General features: G+C 42.4%; 1 long non-coding RNA gene across 2 annotated transcripts; it reads right to left on the reverse strand.

The window, feature by feature from the left end:
• Positions 1-1,432: 1,432 nt before the first annotated feature.
• Positions 1,433-3,326, reverse strand: LOC134220917 (uncharacterized). 2 transcript variants are annotated; one of them, XR_009982104.1, is made up of 5 exons: positions 3,212-3,326; positions 2,517-3,135; positions 2,250-2,400; positions 1,863-2,189; positions 1,433-1,801 (listed from the first exon to the last, which is right to left on the reverse strand). It is a non-coding gene; the product is annotated as an uncharacterized LOC134220917 (long non-coding RNA). The 2 variants fall into 2 exon arrangements; XR_009982105.1 differs by having other exon boundaries at positions 1,433-1,814.
• Positions 3,327-8,348: the final 5,022 nt, after the last annotated feature.

The raw sequence follows: 8,348 nt of genomic DNA on the forward strand, positions 1-8,348 counted from the left end.
AATGTTGATTCAGTGTAATTCTTAGGGCGTTTGTTAAAAGTTCATCAATCATTTCGGGGTAATAGAGATTTAAACTTGTGTAGAGAATCTTGTTAACTGATTTGCGTCATTTATAGGAATCATTTATCATGCGCGAAGCAGGTACATGAAAAGGAAAGAGAGCGGAAGAAGGGTGCAGAGCCAAGATGATGTTTTCAAATGTGTATTTGATCACTGCGACAAAGCTTGACACAGTTTGGATTTTTTCTTCCTCTATACAGGCAGTACTTTCACTAACAGTGCTATTAATTTAGTCATAGGTTTTGTAAGAAAAAAGTTAAGAAAATTATTTTAAGCTTTTTAGTGTAATGTCTTCACTTGTCGTAAGACGAGTTTGTACCATCCCTTTTAATTCCACCACTGATTGTACCTTGACAGATACGTATTTCGACCTCAACAGTAAGGTCGTCTTCAGTGTCTCGTACTTTACTCGACTACTCGACATTTGTTTCATACGTTTCATTCGTTTCATTCGTTTCATTCATTTCATTCATTTCATTCATTTCATTCATTTCATTCATTTCATTCATTTCATTCATTTCATTCATTTCATTCGTTTCATTCGTTTCATTCGTTTCATTCGTTTCATTCGTTTCATTCGTTTCATTCGTTTCATTCGTTTCATTCGTTTCAATCGTTTTATTTGCTCATCACGAAACGGTACACCACGCCACCTATATTTCAACAGACGAATCGGCAGTTGGTGGATTTCCTCGATCGTCGATTTTCTGTTTTGGCCCAAAGGAGAAGGTGACAGTATGGCCACAGAGAACAGACGTTCATCTTCATTCGCGTGCTTGTGTAAAGTTTTTACTGGTCATTTTGAAGTATGTCGTTATGCCCCCGTTGCGCGGTGCTAGTGTGCTGATAAATATGGTTAAAATTTGCCGTGTTTTACTTTTTAGCGCTAATGTTCATTCCGTATTGCTCCTAGGCTCGCTCCTAGGTGGCAGCACTACATTGTTTATGTAGTGTATGCCAACGCCATCACTTAGTGAGATTGAGTTTTTATGTCGGGCAGCCTGCGTTGGCGGCGCTGAAGTGCGATTTAAATCTTTACACACGTTTTTACCGAAAATTTGTTCGAGCATCCATGTCTGTTCTCTGTGGTATGGCGATAAACCTCTTTCCGGTACACGCTTAGTTCAGTTCACCCAAACATGGGTGAAGAGTACCTATAATCGTCAAAAAGTGCACATACGTATTTATGGGTGAATCAGAATTTACCCATATTTGAGTACATACCAATTTAAGAAATATTGGTAATGTTTACCCATTTATGGGTACTTTATTATAGGTGAAATTTACTCACATATGAGTGATTTTTTTTTTGTTTTGGAATTAAAAATCGCATTGGATAAACAAATGCAAACAAGTACAAATTTTCGTCGTTTTATATTTATTATCAGCTGGCAGCTTTTTGGCCTGCCTTCTTAATCAAATTTTAAAACATTAATATATTTACTATGTACAGCTTTTATCAACCTGTGTATTCGTTGTTGGACGTTGGGCTTTGGTTGCCGAAAGATTAAAATCACCCGATTGACGATACCAGAACTGGCGACGGCTGGATGATCAGCAGCAGCTTGGGGTCAGTAAGCGTTAACCGCAGCACCTGCTAGTTAACCAGGTCACCTGCTAGCCTGCTCCGCAGTAGCCGTGTAGGGATCTATAATCTCAAAACTTGATCTATTAGGATGCTGGAAGCTTGGCTAGAAGTACGGTAAAAAATCCGTTCCGTCATCACCACAAGTGCAAAGACCTAAAAATGTATTCTAAATCAAAATAAAAACTAAACTATGTTATACGAATAAATAGCTTACCATTAAATCAAGATCTTCGGTTCAGACGCTACTTTAACATCCCATAGTAAAATCTGCCCTCGGTACGAAAAAGTAGCAGCCTTTGTTTTCAGTCCGATTCGCGCAAATGTTCACGTTCTCTCTCGCGATATGTCGACGGCTCCTCTAAAGATTGTTCCTCCAATGGCCTGCTAACCTCTTTCATTATCTATCGTTTGCAGTTGCTTCTGGGGAAGCTCTGGACCCGTCAAATCCAGAATGGTTGTTGTCCAATAAAGCTTTCTTTATGGTATATGATAGCTGATCAGCTTGGTGAAACAAACGGTTTTCCGCAGCATGCTTATTGTTCTAAAAAATATGGTTAATTATAATAAAGTTACTACAATTCCATTGAACAAAATAAATTACCAGTTGAATAAAAATATTTGGTCTGAATATTACAGCAGCAGGATCGGAAAGCAGCGAATGAATGGATTTCGCTTCGAGCAGGAATCGTAGCACCTGGACAGACAGCGAATGAGAGGGATAACAACAGCAACATCGGAGGCAAAAGGTGGATCTGAAATTAATAGTTTAAAATATTATAAATAACTGAATTAGAATTCTTGAATTATTTAATTCACTCACAAGAAATTATTTCTTACAATATCGGATTCAAAACAAATTCGTACTTACTTGGTTTGAAAAGAAATCAGCATCCCTTTAGCGCCCACATGCTATTTCTCCCTTGCGTTTCCTGTATTTTCAACGGATTCGTGGTCTGTACTTTCCTCTCTCATTTACCAGTTAATTTGGTCTGTTTTCCTGGTCACCATCGCGGCTGGCGATCGGAAACAAGACGAGGCAACATGCAAAATGGAATGAACATCGTAGCTCTCCTCATTAGAGTTGTCCGGGAATGTAATCCATTGGAGCTTTTACTAACAGCCGGTATTGCGATCCATTGATGTGTTGAGTGCCCAATGACAAAACCAAAGCGAGTGCTGTAGGATTGATCGATACCGAATCAACGTATTGTGCCGTTTATGGTCAGAAATCGTCAGCTATCTGAGCAGAGATGGTTCTCTCCGCCGATGGTTCGGGAACTATTGTTTTCTATAATCGTTGATCGCCATGGCACCAGGTGCACTAAACAACATATTGTCCCGTTTGTGATCAGCAATTGTCAGCTATACGAGCAGAGATGGTTCTCTCCGCCGATGGTTCGGGAACTTTTCTGTTTCCTATTATCGTTGATCGATCGCCATCGCCATGTAAACCTTCGAGGAAGCCGATATGGTGTTGCCGACCGGTGCTGGAAAAAATGTTCAAAAAGTAACAACCTATACGTTATGTATCGAAAACCAATAAATATTATCAAAAATAGTTACCTTGAATATATTCGGATCAAAGATTATCAATTTTGACTGTCCGGTAAAGGATAAAAATAGGAAAAAAAAATTACTTGCGGCGACGACGACATTGACGCCGCGACCATCAGTTTGGATTTGTTTATGTTCAATTTTTCACCCAAATATGGGTAAATGCGATTACTCAAAAATAAGTAAAGTCGGGTTTGTCGGAATATGAGTAAACTTTACCGATTTTTTGAGTATGTTTTACTAATAATATAAGTATAATTGCATTTACCCATATATGAGTGAATGAAGTACCCATAAATAGGTAAACCAATCTAAGCGTGTACATCTTGCTTTATAAGGGATTTCGATGAAGTGTGTCATTCTCTTTTAATGCTGCAAGGCCCATCCCGAGTCATCATCAAGTGAACAGCAACCCGAAGAAAATTATTAAGAAGTGGATAATGTATTTTTGAATAGACAGTTAAGTTAGAAAATTAGAGTTGTTAAGAATAAATTGAAAGGTAGTGAATTACAGTAGTTAATACCGAATAAAGTTATCACGGATAATAAACGCGTGTGTTACAACTACCTACCAGTCGTCTTCACCTGCCGCCTTGATGAAACTCTGAAAAGAAAAGAAAAAAGTGCTACTTACCTGTTCTTTAAAATCGTCCCTGGAATCCGCTGCTAATCGCTGGGCTACTCAACAACTGGTCCTTCGAACCGCATGTCGTCGAAGATGCCGTTATTCCGGTACATCTGTTCCAGCGAATCGCCATCATTAATCCACCGTCGAAGCCATTAGAGGTTCAGAAGAATCACCATCGCCATTGCTGCTAATTTTGAATATACAAGGCAAATACATTGCCTCTAGCAGGTAATTAGTACTCCAAGTACCCTACTTCCTCCCCGTGTGTGCTACGCTTGTTCATTCGTCCACAGACCACTCTATCTCGCTGTGATGTCCACCGAACGCCGCATCAAGACGCTCAAGACGCGAATCAAGAGTTTGACTGCGTCTCTCACGCTTATCAAAACCTTCGTCGATGGGTTTGACGAAGCGACGCAATCTGACGAAATTCCGTACGAAATGACGTACGGTTGGAAAGCCTCAGGAAGTTGTGGTCGGATTACAACGAGGCACAAAGTGAACTAGAATCACTCGATGAAAGCGCCCTCGATGCCCACATAAAAGAGCGAACGACAATGGACTCGTCCTATTATCGAATCAAGGGATTCTTGTTGGCCCAGAATAAAGCTCCCTCAAATCGAAGTGTGTCATCTCCCCTTCAATAAGAAGCGCAACTCCCTATGTCCACATCCCAAGTGCGTTTGCTGGACGTAAAACTCCCCGTGTTTGATGGGAAACTAGAAAATTGGCTTGTTATCCACGATCTACATGTTTCATTGGTTCACTCGTCGACTGGTCTTTCAAATATCCAGAAGTATTATTACTTACGATCTTCGCTCTCAAGTTCGGCCCTTCAACTCATACAATCGATCCCGATAAGTGCGGACAACTACACAGTGGTGTGGAATTTACTCGTCAAGCATTTCCAAAATCCATCGCGCCTAAAGCAGTCCCACGATTTGACTTCTCTGCCCTAAAACGTGAATCGGTAACCGATCTCCACAACTTGGTGGAAAAGTTCGAAGCTAAAGTGAAGGTTCTACACCAGCTCGATGAGCACACGGAACATTGGGATATTCTGCTCATTCGGATGCTTAGTATTCGTCTAGACTCAACTACTCGAAGGGATTGGGAGGAGTACTCTTCTTCCAAGACGACGGTAAAGTTCAAAGACTTGGCCGAATTCATCCAGCGAAGTCTCACAGTGCTTCAGTCCATACAAGCAAAGATAATCGAAATTTCGTCATCAGCTCAAGTGAAAAAACCATTAATCCGTTCTGTCTCTAACCACGGAGCGTATCAGGGAAATCCTCGAAAATGTCTCGTCGGTTCGGATCATCATCCTCTGTATCTGTGTAGCACGTTCTCCAAGCTGCCCCCTGAAGATAAGGAAAAGCTTTGCCGAAATTGCCTGCGAAAGGGTCACCAATCAAAAGATTGCTCTTCATCGTCCAATTGCCGTAAGTGTCGGGACCGTCATCACACGCTAATTTGTACCAACGACTCTTCGACATCATCTGTCTCAAAAGCTGTTAGTCTTCAGCAAGCCAAGCACATCACAACCCCGTCCGTCACCGAAACACCGATCTGCGTCTGCAACAATTCACTGCCGTAATCTGGAAAAGTGACGTAACAGCCATTTTACAACATGCATGTTTTCCATTTTTCTGTTAAAGAGCTCGATGAGTAGTACTCGTTAACACCATTTTTGGAAAATGGCGTATACGTCACTTTTTCAGATTACGGCAGATCAGCTGTGCATCTTCTGGCTGTCATCTGAAAACCGTCCTTCTAGCTACTGCGATCGTCATTCTCGTTGATGACAACGGAATTGAGCACATTGGACGTGCTCTACTGGATTCGAGTAGTGAGTGCTGTTTTATCACGGAGCGATTCTCTCAGCGAATGAAGGCTCAACGACAGAAAATCTATTTGCCGATAAGTGGCATCGGACAATCCAGCACACAGGCTAAGCAGAAAATCATCCGGTTTCGAATTGGGGAATATTCGTCTTCCGTTGAACTTCTTGTTCTTCCCAGAGTCACCATTGACTTACCAGTAACGTCCGTCGACACTTCGACACGTCCTCCGTCACTCCGTCGACACGTCCGTCGGCACTTACTACCGGTATCAAATTAGCAGATCCATCAAACGACACCACCAACCCGATCGACATTATACTTGGCGCTGAAATATTTTTCGAACTGTTCCGAGTACCAGGTCGAATCTCCCTTGGTAAACATCTTCCGGTATTAGTGAATTCGGTCTTCGGTTGGGTCGTTTCTGGAAAATCTACTGCAAACACATGTTGCCTACTGAAAATCTACTGCAAACACATGTTGCTACGATCGCCGATATCCATCGGCTTATGGAAAGGTTTTGGACGATCGAAGAAGATCGCTCATCCACAGCGTATTCCATCAAAGAGCAAGCCTGTGAGGATCACTTCACCAGCACCGTGTCACGAACCACCGAAGGAAGATGCCAGGTTCGCCTGCCGGTCAAACAGAACGTCCTCGATTAACAAAGTGACAATCGTCGTACTACAGTTCGCCGTTTTCATCTACTGCAAAACCGGTTCTTTCACAACCCTGACCTTCATTGCCAGTACAAGATGTTTATCGACGAGTATCACCCTCTTGGCCACATGCAGCGTATACACGACTACGAAGATCCATCAGTTAAACGTTTCTACCTCCCGCACCACGCTGTATTGCGTGAAGATAGCTCTACGACAAACTGCGGGTTGTTTTTGATGCATCCTGTAAGTCTCCGACGGGACCATCATTCTGCCGTAATCTGAAAAAGTGACGTATACGTCATTTTCCAAAAATGGTGTTAGCGAGTACTACTCATCGAGCTCTTTAACAGAAAAATGGAAAACATGCATGTTGTAATGGGTTGGGCCAACAGTACAAGAAGACATCCGATAGATTACTATGCGCTCACGGAAACACCAAATCATGGTAGTCGCCGATATAAAAATGATGTACCGGCAAGTGCTCGTAGACCCGCGAGACAACTCATGTCCAACTCATTGTATGGAAGTCTTCTCCAGACCAACCGATGGAAACGTACGAGCTGAAAACAGTGACGTACGGCAGGGATGTCAATCTCCCCGGAGAATTCACCGCGGTGCACATGTGCGCCTGCACCGCGGTGAATTCTCCGAATATCACCGCGGTGTTTCATGCTACACTCACCGAGCCACACCAACACCGCGGTGCCACCGCGGTGTGCAGCAGAATAGCAGCAAATTACAGTATGATTCCCGAGTATGCGTATTGCGACCAAATATTTGCCAAATATGAAAGCGAATATGATATTGTATCGCATATACTTGATGAGTAGAACTCGAAAATCGATATCCGACGCCATTTTGAAATCCAAGATGGCGTACCGTAATTCAAGATGGCGGGCATGTAGACCAATTTGACGAGAAACCATGCAATATGGGTGTCTATCGATCGGGTTTGACGAGTAGAACTTGAAAATCGATGACCGATGCCATTTTGGAATCCAAGATGGCGGACCGAAATTCAAGATGGTGGCCATGTTGACCAATTATTTGACGAGAAACCATGCAATATGGGTGTCTATCGATTGGGTTTGACGAGTAGAACTAGAAAATCGATGTCCGACGCCATTTTGAAATTTAAGATGGCGGACCAAAGTTCAAGATGGCGGGCATGTGGACCAATTATTTGACGAGAAACCATGCAATACGGGTGTCCATCGATCGGGTTTGATTAGTAGAAGTCGAAAATCGATATCCGATGCAATTTTGAAATCCAAGATGGCGGACCTAAATTCAAGATGGCGGCCATGTGGACCAATTATTTGGCCTGAAACCATGCAATATGGGTGTCTATCGATCGGGTTTGACGAGTAGAACTCGAAAATCGATGCCCGATGCCATTTTGAAATCCAAGATGGCGGACCGAAATTCAAGATGGTGGCCATGTGGACCATTTATTTGACGTGAAACCATGAAATACGGGTGTCCATCGATCGGGTTTGATTAGTAGAAGTCGAAAATCGATATCCGATGCAATTTTGAAATCCAAGATGGCGGACCTAAATTCAAGATGGCGGCCATGTGGACCAATTATTTGGCCTGAAACCATGCAATATGGGTGTCTATCGATCGGGTTTGACGAGTAGAACTCGAAAATCGATGCCCGATGCCATTTTGAAATCCAAGATGGCGGACCGAAATTCAAGATGGTGGCCATGTGGACCAATTATTTGACGTGAAACCATGCAATACGGGTGTCCATCGATCGGGTTTGATTAGTAGAAGTCGAAAATCGATATCCGATGTAATTTTGAAATCCAAGATGGCGGACCTAAATTCAAGATGGCGGCCATGTGGACCAATGAAACCATGCAATATAGGTGTCTATCGAATGGGTTTGATGAATAGAACTCAACAATCGATGTCCGATGCCATTTTGAAATCCAAATTATGAGTAGAACTCTAAAATCGATTTCCGACGCAATTTTGAAATCAAATTTGTTTTGGTTTTCAAAATG

This window comes from Armigeres subalbatus, chromosome 3, assembly GCF_024139115.2.
Source record: "Armigeres subalbatus isolate Guangzhou_Male chromosome 3, GZ_Asu_2, whole genome shotgun sequence".
Taxonomy (NCBI): domain Eukaryota; kingdom Metazoa; phylum Arthropoda; class Insecta; order Diptera; family Culicidae; genus Armigeres; species Armigeres subalbatus.